Below are 15248 nucleotides of genomic sequence, written 5' to 3'. Positions count from 1 at the left end.
TACACGATTGGTAGTGGTTAGACAGTGCAGAGCCCTGGGGCTGGAGGAATAGTACAGTGGGTACTGTGCTCGCCTTGTATGCAACTGACCTAAGTTCATCCCTGGCACCACATTATGGTCCCCCCCAAGCCCTGCCAGGAATGATCTCTGAGCACTGCTGGGTGTGGTACAAACCCACTCCATCCTTCCTCCAAAAATGAAAGGTGAAGACCTAAACATAAATAAATATAAGTAATCTTTATTTAGGTGAAATTTTAAACCCATTTCTATTTTTCCAAGATGACCTTTTGGTTAAAACAGCTTCATCTGAAACCTGAGAGGTAGTATAGCAGGCAGGACATTTGCCTTACGAACGGCTGACCCAGGTTCGATTGCTGGCATCCCATATAGTCCCCCAGGTTCCTAGGAGCACAGAGCCAGAAGCCCCAAGCACTGCTATGTGCAGCCTAACAACCAGAAAATGTAGTAAAATAAGAACAAAAGAGACAGTACAGTGGATAGGGTGCTTGCATTGCATGTGGCTGACCTGGGTTCAATCCCAGGTTCAATCCTTAGCATCTCCCCACATAGTCCCAAGCACCATCAGAAGTGATTCCTTAAGTGGAGAGCCAGGAGTAACCCTGAGCATTGCTGGTTGTGGCTCAAAACCAACAGCAATAACAATAAAATCACTTCATCTAGCATGGCTAATAAAGATATCCCCCATCCCAACATTTTAAAAGGGAAATGATAATAAACATTCATTGAGAAGTCTAATTCTCTTCAATAAAGGGTGACAACACAAGTACCATATCTGAATTTTGCCATTTTTAACACATGGCCTCTTTCACAATAATGAATTTCAGAAAACAAAATGAAAAGTGTTCACAAGCCCTAGTGGAAATGGAACAGGGCCCAAGCCAACTGTTTAAATGAGAGCCCCAGGCACGGTGGGAACTGGATGCCTTCCTGCACCCCTTAATCAAGATAGAATTTCTGTCAACAAGTCACTCTGAGAAAAAAAAAAAAAAGCATATGCGTCAACCACATTCCCCCAAACAAATCAAGCTGCCAAGCCAGAGAACCAGCTTCACATTTCAAAATTATCTAAATCTACCATAGCTTCAGACTTCTACAAAACTAAAAGCATTCTGAGAATATTTATTTCTGAGCAATAATTCTATAACCCTGAGGAAAAGATTCTCCCATGTGTTATGAACTGGTCCTTTCCCAATTTCCTATTACAGGGGTTCCGAGACAGGCTTAGTGAGAGAGCACCCATCCTGCATGTGTGAGACTGGGAGTTCAATCCCTGGCACTGCCTCACATCACCGCAAACAAGTGCAACCCCAGTGCACCATCACCACCACGGGGAAGGGAAGCGACAACAAATAAAATTATGAGACTTCCAAATTTCTAATTGCCATTTGTGAAATTCCATTTTTGTTTTTATTTTGAGGGCATACTCAGTGGTACTCAGGAACTAGTCGCAGCCATGGTGCTTGGGTTCACTCCTGGCAGAGCTCAGGAAGTCTTGGGGTACCATGGATCTCTAGACCTGGACCTCCTGCATACAGAGAGGTATGTCCCTATTTGTTCTCCAAAATAAAGACCAAGTTGAGGAACAAGCTCAAAGGACTGGTATACAGTGGTGCTGAGTTTGATCCACATCAAGTCATACCCTTCTCCCCAGTCCCATAGGGAGTGGCAGCTCTAACTGTCCACCCAGCACTCAGCCATCTGGCCCACACAGTTGGGTCATGTATTACTTGGGCTGCAATGGGTAGTCGTTTCTAGCCGAGTCCCTGAAAACTGTTTGGAAGGGTCCCCCAGAAACGACTGAAAGGATTTAGTCATCGTTTCCCTTACAGAACCCACAACAAATACAGGAAAACTACACAATTCAGGAAGACCGCAGTAGAATCTATATAACCAGCTTCCACATTTATCTGAAATTAACCTCCATTGCTCCACCTCTCCCCGAGATGAAACTAAAAATAACAAGTCTTCACAAGATCCATAAATCAAAAGGTGGAGGTTCATGGGAAAGCTACAAGTGGGTGCATTCTAAGCAAAGCTAAGGTAGATCATGGACTTATGGTTTAAGCAAAACAAAGATTTTGGTGCAGCAGATACTGTCAATCATTCCTCACTATCCAGCTTGAGAGTTTTGTTTTCCCTACTTCTATTAGAGAAAATACTATGAATGCAACTAGTAACAGAACAGATTAAAACAGATATACTCAAAATTTCACTAGAGGTATAGTTAAGATGATCCTGTCCCATGAAGTGATATTTCCCCAGGAACACTTTCCCTTTCACATGGGGTATGCGATCCTATTACAGCACTACAAGTTAAACAGTTATTTTCATCTTACCCTGGGAGAAAACACCTACATATTTTTTTTTGTACTTAAGGATTAACAGGAGTCAGTAAAAGGCAACATAATCCAGCATGCAATTCTGACTGTTAATCAAAGTCACAAACTAAATCTGAAAGAAGGTAATGGACTTTGTGTTTCCACATTTATGTTTGCTAACTTCTATGCTGAAATAGGATCTGTTTACAGAAACAGATCTATGAAGCTTCCAAAATTGGGTCAATTCAAAATCCAATGACAATCCTCACAGTCCAAGCACTCAGAAGTCAGCACAGGACACATGGACACTTGTTCTAATTCATCACTGTCCAGAAACCTCCAGCAAATGTACTTCCCTATCCTTTCTCTGTGAGTTTCAAATTGCTCTTTTTCAAGGAGCACAAACTCAAATTTGTTTTATTTATCCATAGAACTCTATAAGCCAGATCCACTTTTTACACAATAGGACCCAGATAATATGAAACTGCACACCTCTAGGTCAAATAAAGACATGAATTTCTGCAAAATAGTAGGAGGAATTTCTGTAGAATACCAACATGTTCTGATGTTATAATATCAAAAAGTTACAATTTGGTGCTGACCTTGGGATGGCAGGTTACAATCCCAGTATTTTGTGTATACATACAAATAAAAATAAAGTCTTTCGTGGTGTGTTGGGGTGAAAGTAAGAAGGGGAATGCTTGGGTCATACAGTTCAGGGGGACATGTGGTTTAAACCCAAGGCTCACACATGCAAAGCATGAATTCTAGCCTACGTGACCCAGCTCCATATCCCAATTACTCAGGTTTTTTTTTTTTTAAGAGATTTGTATTCTTCAAAAGATAGGACTAGAGCAATAGCTCAAAGGGGTGGTGAACATGCCTGATACTATAGATTCTTGTCCCCTTATAGTCCCCAGAGCATGGGTGAGAAGGGAGGTGCTACCATGGCTGGGTCAGAGCAGCAGTGGGTCAAGTATAGTCAGAGTAGGACCCCTGAGGGTTGCTTGATAAAACCTGTCAGCAAAAAAAAAAAAAAAAAAAAAAAACTGATTTGCAATATAAATACAAATATATATACATACATTCATAAATATAAATATACATGAACCCACAAACCTAAAAAAGTAGTTACCTATAGGTGACAGGAAGTGAAGCATTACATAACATTTTTGACCACAGAGAGAGAGAGAGAGAGAGAGAGAGAGAGAGAGAGAGAGAGAGAGAGAAAGAAAGGGAGAGGTAGAGGGGGAGGAGGAGAGGGGAGAGGAAGGGAGGAGAGATCTTCCATGTGGAATAAAAAAAAAACATTTTAAGCGAACAAAAAATGGTCAGCCATCAGAACAGAAGACTGTCTACACAATGAAACTGGGGTTAGGGGGATTTGACAGGGTTCCTTGAATAGTGGTAGAGGGAACTGGGCTTTTTTTGTGGTGGGTGTGGTGTTGAATGATGGATACATGAAAAATATGATTAACATTATCACAAGGGTTGGAGCAATAGTACAGTGGGTAGGGTACTTGCCTCGAACTCAGCCAACCCAGGTTCTATTCCCAGCAATACTGGTCCCCTGAATCAACTCCCCTACCAGGAGTTGATCCCTGAACACAACCAGGAATAAGCCATGAGTGAAGCCAAGTGTGGCCAAAACAACAACAACAACAACAAATCCAGTATTGTAATCCCAGTACCTCAATAAAAATAATTTTGGTAAACATTTTTGTATTATTTTAATTTCTACAACTTGTGAATATATTAAATTTTTATGAAATATTTTTAAATTACATATTTGTTTCTATATGAATACACACTATCTGTAGAGTAAACCAGCATAATTCTTAATGTGATCTGGAATCATATTTGGGAGTATGCCTTCTTTTTGACCAATTAATTTTTGGGGATGGTAACAGAGTTGGAACCCAGATCTCATGTATGCCATGAAAGCACTTTACCACAGTCACATCCCTAGTTCCTCAACCAATAATTTTACTAGGTAAAATATTATAGTGTAACTATATAATAGAACATCATAGTCATTAAAAGTATATTTTAGAGGTGGCTGGAGTGATAGCACAGCAGGTAGGGCGTCTGCCTTGCACGCGGCCAACCCTGGTTGATTCCCAGCATCCCATAAAGTCCCTCAAGCACCGCCAGAAGTAATTCCTGAGTGCATGAGCCAGGAGTAGCCCCTGTGCATCACCGGGTGTGACCAAAAAAAAGCAAAATAAAAAAAAAGTACATTATAGAAAAGTTTAATGACATGGGCCAGAAAGAAACTACAGTGCGGTAGCTAAAATACTTGCCTTAGATGTGGCCATCCCAAATTCAATCCTCAGAACTCCATATGGTCTCCTCAAGGAGCCCTGCCAGGAGTGATCACTGAACTCAGAGCCAAGAGTAAACCCTGAGCACCACTGGGTGTGGTCCCTCCCCAAAAAAATTTAACAAAGTTGTTTAATGATTTAAAAATCATCTATAACTCTTTTTCCCCCAGGCTTCAACTGTGGAAAAACATGTGCTCTACCATTAGACATAATGTAATTAAGGAGGGAAAAAGTAATATAGGCCCTTAGTGTATTATTTTAAGCAAAATATACAAAGAAAAAAAGGAAAGCAATCTATCAAAATGTTAGCCATAGGTGCCAGAGAGGTAGTACATCTGATAAGCAACTTGTCTTGCATACAGAAGATCAGGATTCAACTGTCCGAATACCACATATGGTTCCCCAAGCCCTGTCAGGAATGATTCTTGAGCTCAGACCAGGAATGAGCTCTGAACACTACCATATATGGCCCAAGGCCCTCTCCTAAAAGTTATCTGATAAGCTGAATATAAGTATTATTATTTTGCTTATCATTGTTAAATTTTCTTCTAAAATTCATGTCTCACCCTGGCAATATTCAGGGGCTGTTCCTAGTAGTGCTCAGGAACAATGGGCTCTGTGGCTCAAACCTTGAGCTCCTGGGGTTGGAGAGATAGTAAAGAAGAAAGGGAATTTGTCTTGCATCTGGCCAACCAGGGTTTAATCCCTGGCACACCATATGGTTCCCAGAGAACCACCAGGAGTGATTCCTGAGTGCAGAGCAAGGAGTAAACTCTGAGCATTACCGGGTATGCCGTTCCAGAAAGAAAAACAAAAACAAAAACAAAAAACTCCTAGATTTCCTATATGAAAAGTATGCAGTTCAAACTTTTAAGTCATCTCCCTGGGCCTCACTCTTTTTTTTTCTTTTCTTGTGCTGTGGGAGTTGGGAAGGATTTGAGGACCTGGAAGTATTCAAGATGCTAGTCCTGGTAGTGCTCAGGAGTGATCCCTGGTGGTAGTAGAGGAACCATATGCAGTGCTGGGATTTGAACCAGATTGACAGTCACATGCAAGCCAAGTGCTATGCATCCTGTACGTCTCTCCAGCCCCAGTCTTATTTCCCTTTAACATTACCCAATGTGGATATAGGCTCACCTATAGTTGAATGTGTAAGCCCAACTGCCTATAGGTTTGACTCTAATGCAATCTATTCTTTCACCTCTTCTGAAATTTTTTTTTCCACCTTTGCTTTTTTGGGTCATACCCAATGATGTGTGATGCTCAGGGATTACTCCTGGCTCTGCACTTAGGAATTAGTCCTGGCCGTGCCCAGAGACCATATGGGATTCCCCAGATCAAACCCAGTTGGCCGCCTGCGAGACAAATACCCATCCTACTCTACTATCACTCCAGCCCCTCTTCTGAAATCTTGAAGTCCAGTTAATACTTCCTATTAAGAACCTGGAAGGCAGAAGAGACATGAAACAGACTCAACTTCCCATAATTAAAATTTAAAAAAGGAAGGATATGAAAGATCAAGGATACCTATTCTCACAGACCAAGTGTATGTTCTGATAACCAAGGTCTAAACAGCATAGTCCCCCACAAAATACTAGCGTTTTTAATAAATTCTAATTTTATCCACATAAGATTTTGATCTTAAGATTTTCAGTGTACCTCTGCTGTCTTCTGGAGTCTTGATAGTGTGTATTCCTACTTTATTATTTTTTTGGGGGGGTCACACCCAGCGATGCATATTCCTGGCTCTGCACTCAGGAATTACCCCTGGTGGTGCTCAGGGGACCATATGGGATGCTGGGAATCGAACCTGGGTCAGCCTGGGTCAGCCCAGTGCAAGGCAAGCACCCTACCCGCTGTGCTATTGCTCTAGCCCCTGTACTCCTACTTTAAAATAGTTCCAAAACCTACAATTTAGAAACACTGACATCAAAGGGAAATAATGTGTACTCGCATCCCAATCAAACATCAGAAAAAATATCAGATACACTAAAAATCTAGAGGGAGGAGGGAAATATTTACTATCTTCAATTTTTAAAGAAAAAAAATGCACCTTTTAAAGGGGCCAAAGTGATAGTACAGTGGGTGGGGCACTAACCTTGCACACTGCTAACCCAGATTCCATCCCTGGCACCCTGCCAGGAGTGATCCCTGAGCACAGAGCCAGGAGTAAGCCCTAAGAACCACCAGGTGCCAAAAAGAGATGAAAAAACCTCTAGGTCAGAGAGATAGTACAGCAAGTCAAGGTGCTTGCCTTGCATGTAGCAAGTTCAAACCCCATAAAGTCCCCCTGAGTCCTACCAGGAACGATCCCTGAGAATTGGCAGGTACAGTCCAAAAATAAACAAAAAAGGGGCCGGAGCGATAGCACAGCGGGTAGGGCGTTTGCCTTGCACGCGGCCGCCCCGGGTTCGATCCCCGGCATCCCATATGGTCCCCCAAGCACCGCCAGGAGTAGTAGTTCCTGAGTGCAAAGCCAGGAGTAACCCCTGAGCATCGCTGGGTGTGACCCAAAAAGCAAAAAAAAAAAAAAAAAAAATGTACATGAGCCTGAGCATAGCCAGATGTGACCCAACCAGCTTCCCTCCATCTGTCATGATGGAACCCTGGGGATAATTCAGTGTCTCAGACTGCCGGCCTTTATATCTAGGCTTGCAGTCTAAGGCTAAGGTCACCAGTTCAAACCCTAGTGCTGCCACATGCACGGTACACAATCCAGACATCTCTGCTATCTTGTGATCCCTGCCAGCTGACTCCCAGCGGCATCACAGTCAGATGTATGTGAGCACAACTAAGAGACCCGAGCTCCAATGACCACCAGAAAAATAAGCTAGCACCACAGCCAGGGAGCACAAATCCCTGGCAAGTATGTTACGTGACCATCACAGCTACCTCCATCAAGCACTTGAGCCCAAATATGAATGAGCACTCCAGCTAGACTATGGATCCAAGCAAGCATATGCTTAAGCACCAAAGGAGCACGACCCTCAGCATGTGAACACAGAGCATGTGAGCACCACCCACATTATGCGAACCCCGATGAAAATTACAACTAAAATGTGTGAGACCTCAGCCAGGCATGTGATATCTCCAGGTAATCAATTCAACAGTGAAGAACAAAGATATTTTTTAAAAAGTTTATGTTTCCATGGTGATAGCTATGGTATGGTGGCCTATACTTTGAAAGGTGTGAAGCTGTAGGTCTGAAACACTAATTGTCATGTAAACTTTTTACAAGACCTCATGAGCAGATTTAAGCATAAGACCAGCGAAAGTAACTATTTTAAATGATTTTGAAGTTCAAAACAGGTTTGCCACCTAATTGGAAACATTCAATTTTCTACACCTGCACGTTTATTTCATTTGGATCACCTCGGCCCATTTGCCCAAGTCAACAGCTCTAAAGTGGAGCCTGAGAAGAAAAATATTCATGTTGCATTCTGATTTATGTGTAGCAGAGCAGCGTTAGTCTTGGTCTAAGCAAACTCCGCCAGTCAAGAGCCCGGTTGTGTCCAATGGCTTCACAAAGTGAACCCCCTCTTTTTTTTTTTTTTTTTTTTTTTTTTTGCTTTTTGGGTCACACCCAGCGATGCTCAGGGGTTACTCCTGGCTTTGCACTCAGGAATTACTCCTGGCGGTGCTTGGGGGACCATATGGGATGCCGAGGATCGAACCCGGGTTGGCCGCGTGCAAGGCAAACGCCCTACCGGCTGTGCTATCGCTCCGGCCCCAAGTGAACCCCTCTTAGCGTCAGGGGCCTCCCTCACTTCTAAACTGTAAGGGCATTGGCAGTCTAGAACAGCTGAGGCGGGCTGGAGACAGTACAGCAGGTAACGCCTTGCAGCACAGTTCATCCTCGGGCACCCCTTAAGGTCCCTGCCCAACCAGGAGGCCCCAACTCACCCCTCCCCCACCAAAAAAATTCTTTTTTTTTTTTGATGATTGCTTTGTCTAGTTCCAAAATGTCACCCATCAACCTGAACCAGTCCTCTGCCCTCAAACACACCCGAGAGCATCCCACATCACATCATACCAGCCGAGCCACAGCACCTAACACCGATCATGCAAAGAACCCCAAGGCCAATCAGTTCTCAAGAGCGGCGACTTTACACTGAGTGTGGACCACACCCGACAGTACTCCCAAACCACCCAGGATGCTGGGGACTGACGGAACCGGTGGCTGGACACGCTCAGGCCCTACGACTGTCCTCTATTCCAGCAGTCACCAGTTCGTTTTTGACATCCGAGGGAGGAGTCCAAACCCAGAGGCTGGCCGGATGCTGTCCAGAGGCTCCAAGCAAGTAGAATCAGAGGGGGGGGAGCCCCCCTGCACAATGTCAAGAAAATTGGGGGGGGGAGAAAATGGGGGCAGGGAAGGTGAACAGCCCTAAAGCAAGAAAGCCGGACTCCTATACCCCAAGCCCCCCCAGCACGTGGGACAGCGGGATGGACAGGTCCTAACGGGGGAGGAGGCACGACAGACACGGGTGCCGGGGGAGATTTGTTTTCTTAAACTTTTTTTCTCTCTTCCTCCCTCCCCTCCAGGAAGGCCCCTCCCCGATTTGAAACCCGGCATCCTCGGACAGTTGCTCCGGCGGCGCGAGGAAAGACTCTTCCAAAGTCCTGGGTTGAGGGTCAAAAGCGGCGGTCGGGGCCGACCCCCGCGGCTCCCTCCGTCCCACGCCGGGCTGCAGGCGGGTCGCCCGCCCCTCCCCGGAGTGTCTCTCGCGATTCTGGGCCCGAATGTCCCTTCGCCGCCCCCCACCCCGCCCCGACCCAAGGGCCCTCTGAGGCGAGGGATCCGCCCGGCCGAGCGACGCCCCCCGCCCGCCACCTCAGGCCGCCATTTCCCAGGGCGCATCCCGCTTCCAGCGGCCCCAGCGCCGCGAAAGCCTGTCACGAGAGAAGCGGGGCCCGCGGCCGGCGCCCGCCCGGCCCCGCCGCCCGGCGCCCCGGGTCCCCGCCGCCCGCTCCCCGGCCCCACACACCGCCTCAGAACCCGGGCCCAAGGCGGCCGGGACGGCGCTCGGAGTCCGGAAGAGACGTCCAGCCGCTCGCAGGGACGTGGGGGAAGGCGGCTCGGCCCGCGGCTCACCTCGCCTCTGACAACGAAGCGCCAGCCTGACCCCGCTCCGGACCCCGTCGGTACGGTTGAAAATTTGAACCGAGGTTCCAGTCGAACGCACCAATCAGAGACGCCGGCCTTCCGATTGGCCGCGGGGAGCGCGGCGACGCCGGAAGTCGGGACGCGAGCTAACAAATGGCCTGCTGAGAGGCTTCTGGGAAATGTAGTCCCGCGTCACTCCGCGAGCCCCTCTCTTCCCCCCAAAAACATCAGAAAGTAAGGAAATTACTTGCTAAACCCCGAGTGCTCCATGATTTGGCAAAGCGGGTACCTAAAGAAGCCTTGGGAAACCTACTTAGTTACCAGAACAGTCCGCGTCGTAGACCTCCCCAAAACTTTCACGGAAGGAAATTCTTTGTTTATTATTCTCCCCTGAACAATGAACATTGTTCCCTGACTGTAGGAATTCACTTTAAAGGTGGATTTCTCTGCCTGGAACTTAACACTCCACAGCTGTGGAGTCTCAAAACTCCTTATCCTGGGGCTGGAGCGATAGCACAGCGTGTAGGGCGTTTGCCTTGCACGCGGCCAGCCGACCTGAGTTCAATTCCCAGCATCCCATATGGTCCCCTGAGCCCCTCCAGGGGTGGTTCCTGAGTGCAGAGCCAGGAGTGACCCCTGTGCATAGCCAGGTGTGACCCAAACAAAACAAAACAAAACAAAAATCAAAACTTATCCTGTCCTGGGAAGGTGGGAGGCACCGGCCCCTCCCTCCGCTGAGATGTGACCCCGGGGGCCACACGCATGTGCGGCTCCTCTGCAGCTGCACGGCCGTGAATCCAGACCCAACTGAACCAAATTCAACATGGACAGCTACTTGCAGAGTGTCTCCAGCCTGAGAACCAAGCCGCAACCCCATGCCCGCCGAGGAGGGGAAAGGTTATTTCTCTCTCGCGCCTGTCCCTTCCCGTGGATGAAGGGCATGGGGACCGCCATATTATGACGACCACAGATGGGATTTACAAGCTTGCAATGATCCAATATCCGGAAGAAATCTCCCTGGACTTAGTTGTTAAAGTACAGAAATACAAAACTGCGCGGCCGCAGTAGCAGTAGCGGCCGTGCAACCTCATTTCCCTTCACAACAGGTCTGACTCTAGTGGGGTGCTCCTAACAATAATGGTGAGGATTGTGTTGAAATATTGAATGTAACCAAAGTAAATAGTGAAATTTATCAGTTATAAGGGGGGGCGCGGGGGGGGGGGGCGGGATGGGAGGCGTACTGTGGTTTTGTTTGTTTGTTTGTTTGTTTGTTTTCCGGTGGTGGGATATGGGCACTGGTGAAGGGATGGTTGTTTCAGCATTGTATGACTAAGACTTAAGCCTGAAAGCATTGTAATTTTCCACATAGTGATTCAATAAAATAAATTTAAATAAAAAAAAAACTTATCCTGTCCACGCTCTGATAATTCTGGCTTAAAGTCGTGATTTACTAAGTGCTCAAGACTTATAAATTTAATTCAGTTTTTAAATATTACTAGGTACCCCGAGAGTATCCTGCCCGGGGCATATTTGATATGCCCAAAACAGTAACAACATGTCTCACAATGATGACGTTACTGGTGCCTGCTGGAGCAAATAGATGAACAACCAAACGACAGTGCTACAGTGCAGTACTCTGGAGCCCACCGGGAGTACTGTTGGGTGTGGGCCAAAAAATGAACAACCACAAACATCAAATAAATTAAAATTACTAGGACCAGACAAATAGTAAGCTAGAAGGTGTCCTATACAGTCACCGAGCCTGGCTAGAGTAGCACAGAGCAAGAAGTAAGCCCTGAGCACCAATTGCTATGGCTCCAAAACAAAGAGCAAGGGAAACCAAACAAAAAATTACTATAAGCAGCATGGTTACAATAGAATCAGCGTTTATGGTTTTGAAGTACACAGTTACTGCACTGGACCCCACCAAAGGTAGAAAGGGAATTTTTTGTTATTTATGTTATGTTATTTCTAGCTCATCTCTTCATTGCCTCCATTTGGTATTCAGAGTTTTTGTAACCTAAGTTCAAATGTCTGTCATCATTTGATACTGTCTATTCTCTTGTTTTGTTTTCTATATATCAGTTGAGCAAGATCATCAGGTATTTGACCTTTTCCTTTTGACTTATTTCATTTAACATGATACCCTCTGTCCCATCTGGGTTGCAGCAAACTGCAAGATTTCATCTTTTCTTATAGTTGCATAGTATTCCACTGTGTGAGGTTTAATAGTTAATTCCAACTACATCACTGTGTTTTTCATCATCCCTGTAGAAGAAGGAAACTCAGAGAAGTTAAATAAACTTGTCCTAATTCATATAGTAAGTGGATAAGATGGGTTACAAACTAAGATCTGGTCCTACGCAGAGAGATAGTACCAGGGAAAAGGCTCTTGCAGCCACCTGACCTCTGTTCAATCCATGGCTCTGCATATGATCCCCGGAGCAGCTTCAGAAGTTATTTAGGCTACAGAGCCAGAAATAAGCCCTGAGCACTGCAATATGTGGCCCAAAAAATAAAACAACAAAAACAACAATTAATTAGAAAACAGTAGCAATAAAAGCCAGAGTGTTAATTCAAGCGTTAATATGATTGCCTGAGCATACAGTCCACCTGGTTTGAGCACCACAATGAGCAGCCCCCAAGCACTGCTAGGTGTAAACTAAAAGACAAAACTTTTACATTTTGGGGCTGAAGCAATAGCAAATAGCACAGCAGGTAGGGCGTTTGCCTTGCACACAGCCAACCCGGGTTCGATTTTCAGCATCCCATATTGTCCCCTGAGCACCGCCCGCCAGGGGTGATTCCTGAGTGCAGAGCCAGGAGTAACCCCTGAGCATCGCTGGGTGTGACCCAAGAAGAAAAAAAAAACACTTTTACATTTTTAAAGAAAAAGAATGAAAAATAGCAATACCAGAATAAAAATGTTGGTGTTCATAATAACCAAAACATAGTTTTTTTTAATTAACCTAATACATTTTAGGAAAATTAAAAACTTGTTAAGGGGTGGAGAGAGAGTACAGTGGGCAAGGCATTTGCCTTGCATGCGCAAATGGTTTGGATACCCATCATAACATATGGTCTTCCAAACACCACCAGGAGTGATCCCTGAGTGCAGAGCCAAACATAAGACCTGAGCACTGCCAGATGTGGCTCAAAAAGCAAAAAAGAATATATATATATATATATATATGTATGTATATATATATTCAAAGCAATTCTAATAAAGATACCAATGAGTTTTGTCATAGAACTTGTCAAGTTAATTCTAAAATTTAGATGGAGGAGGAAATACACAAAAACTAGACTCTGGGGCTAGAGTACTGTGGGTAGGGGGTTTGCCTTGCATGCAGCCAATCCAGGTTCAATCCTCAGCATCCTATGTGGTCCCCCAAGCATCGCCAGGAGTAATTCCTGAGTGCAGAGCCAAGAGGAACCCCTGAGTATCACTGGGTGTGACCCAAAAAAAGAAAAAAACAACTGAGAATCTGATAAAAAAAAAAATTAGACAGGTCAGCGGATGTGGCTCAGTGGTGGAGCACACATCTTGTATTATGGTACCCTGTGTTCAATAAATGCAAAAAGGTATACATTGTATATATTATCTGTTCCTTAGGGAGTGTCAAAGGTGCATGGAGACAGGCTCTGCGTGTCAGTCCGGAAGATGCCACTTCATTCATTGGTCAATTCTGAGCCCCCGTTTAACATACAACGTTGTTGCACTTTTTAATGTTTTTATTTATTTTTTTAAGAGTTTGGTACCTTTTCTAGAGCTTGAGGTATGAATCTTGTGTCTTAGCTTGTAGAACTGGGCGCTAGACTCGGGTGAAGAGTCAGCTTTAGGGGAAGAGGTTTTGGGGTTTTTTCCTAAAGGCACCCACCTGTCCATTTTCAGAATATTTGTGAACTTCACCAGAATATTCAGGAACCAAAGCACTTTAAATCACAGTCCAGGAAGGAAGGGGAGCTCTCATCCCTGCCCCATCTCCCAGCTTTATTTTGATTGAATGAGAGAAGGGTCTAAACGGGCACGGGCCACTGACTGGAACCAAAGCTGTGTGGGTGAAGGCGTTCACATCTGTTTTTTTTTTTGGGGGGGTCATACCGGGCGATGCTCAGGGGTCACATCTGGCTCTGCACTCAGTAATCACTCCTGATGGTGCTCAGGGGACCATATGGGATGCCGGGATGTGAACCCGAGACAGCCTTGTGTAAGGCAAATGCCCTCCCTGCTGTCCTATCACTCCAATTCCAAGATTTTACTTTTTCCCTCTGTTTTCCACATGCCCATGGGTATTCCTTGCCAGCCTCTGGTCTGCAAAGTGGGGGTGATAGCCGCTTTCCACAGGGTGACATGACTTTACTCTGTGTGTGTAAAGCATGGCAAATGCCCTACCCACTGTGCTATCGCTCCAACCCGACCCAGGTTCGATTTCTCTGCCCCTCTTGGGGAGCCCGGCAAGCTACCAAAAGCATCTCGCCCCCTCGGCAGAGCCTGGGAAGCTACCTGTGGCGTATTCTATATGCCAAAAACAGTAACAACAAGTCTCACAATGAAGACGTTACTGATGCCTGCTTGAGCAAATCGATGAGCAACGGGATGACAGTGATAAAGTGATATCTTTCGTATAAGTATTTCTTTCATATATCTTTCATATAAGTATATTTTTCATTAATATTTCATATCTTAAATATTAACACATTATGATATTATAATACTTTTATTTTTTGTTTTTGGACCACACCCAGTAGTGCTCAGGAGTTACTCTTAGCTTTCCACTCAGGGATCACTCCTGGTAGTGCTTGGGAGACCATATGGGGTGCTCATATGGGGATTGAACCCTGGTCGGCAGCATATGAGGCAAGCACCCTACCTGTTGTACTATCTCTCTGGCCCCAGGATTACAATACATTTTATTAGAATATGGTTAATTAATTCCATTACGATACTATCAGTAAAATCTGGATGGGGGGGAAAACCACAGGACAAAAGATTTAGTTTCTTCAAATAATAAACTGCAAAGTGTTCTGTCACTGGTTGAAACATAAAAATGGTAGGTTGAAATTAGACTCCGCTTCAAACTAATCAGGACTATGCAAGGTAGGGAAGTAAGAGGGAATACAGATGAAACAAGATTAGCCACAAATTAATTGTTGATGGTTTGTGACAGGTTCACTATACAAAGATACACTTAGATTCTCTTTCATTTTAGTTTTGTTTTATTTTGTGTGACCTACCAAAAAGTGCTCAGGGAGTCTGGAGATCACTCCTGCCATACCTGGCCAACTGGGTCTGTGATTCAATGCTAGGGTCTAAGCATCCAGTGCTCCTCAGGTCCCACAGTGCTTGGGAAACTCCAGAGCTACACTCAGCGATGCTCTAGAAGCCCTGTGGTGCCTGCGATTGAACCCAGTGTGGCACAAAGCTCTAGCAGACCATAAGAATCTGTCAAGCAGGAAATTAGAAAAGCTGACGAT

General features: G+C 45.2%; 1 protein-coding gene across 1 annotated transcript in view; it reads right to left on the bottom strand.

Annotated features, from left to right (window-relative positions):
- Positions 1-9790, bottom strand: part of TPX2 (TPX2 microtubule nucleation factor) — a 54005-nt gene extending 44215 nt beyond the window's left edge. The window contains exon 1 of the mRNA XM_055139745.1: positions 9652-9790. The gene's annotated coding sequence lies outside the window, so the exon portion shown is untranslated. The remainder of the gene's footprint in view (positions 1-9651) is intronic.
- Positions 9791-15248: the final 5458 nt, after the last annotated feature.

This window comes from Sorex araneus, chromosome 5, assembly GCF_027595985.1.
Source record: "Sorex araneus isolate mSorAra2 chromosome 5, mSorAra2.pri, whole genome shotgun sequence".
Taxonomy (NCBI): domain Eukaryota; kingdom Metazoa; phylum Chordata; class Mammalia; order Eulipotyphla; family Soricidae; genus Sorex; species Sorex araneus.
This window is presented reverse-complemented; position numbering and strand designations above follow the sequence as displayed.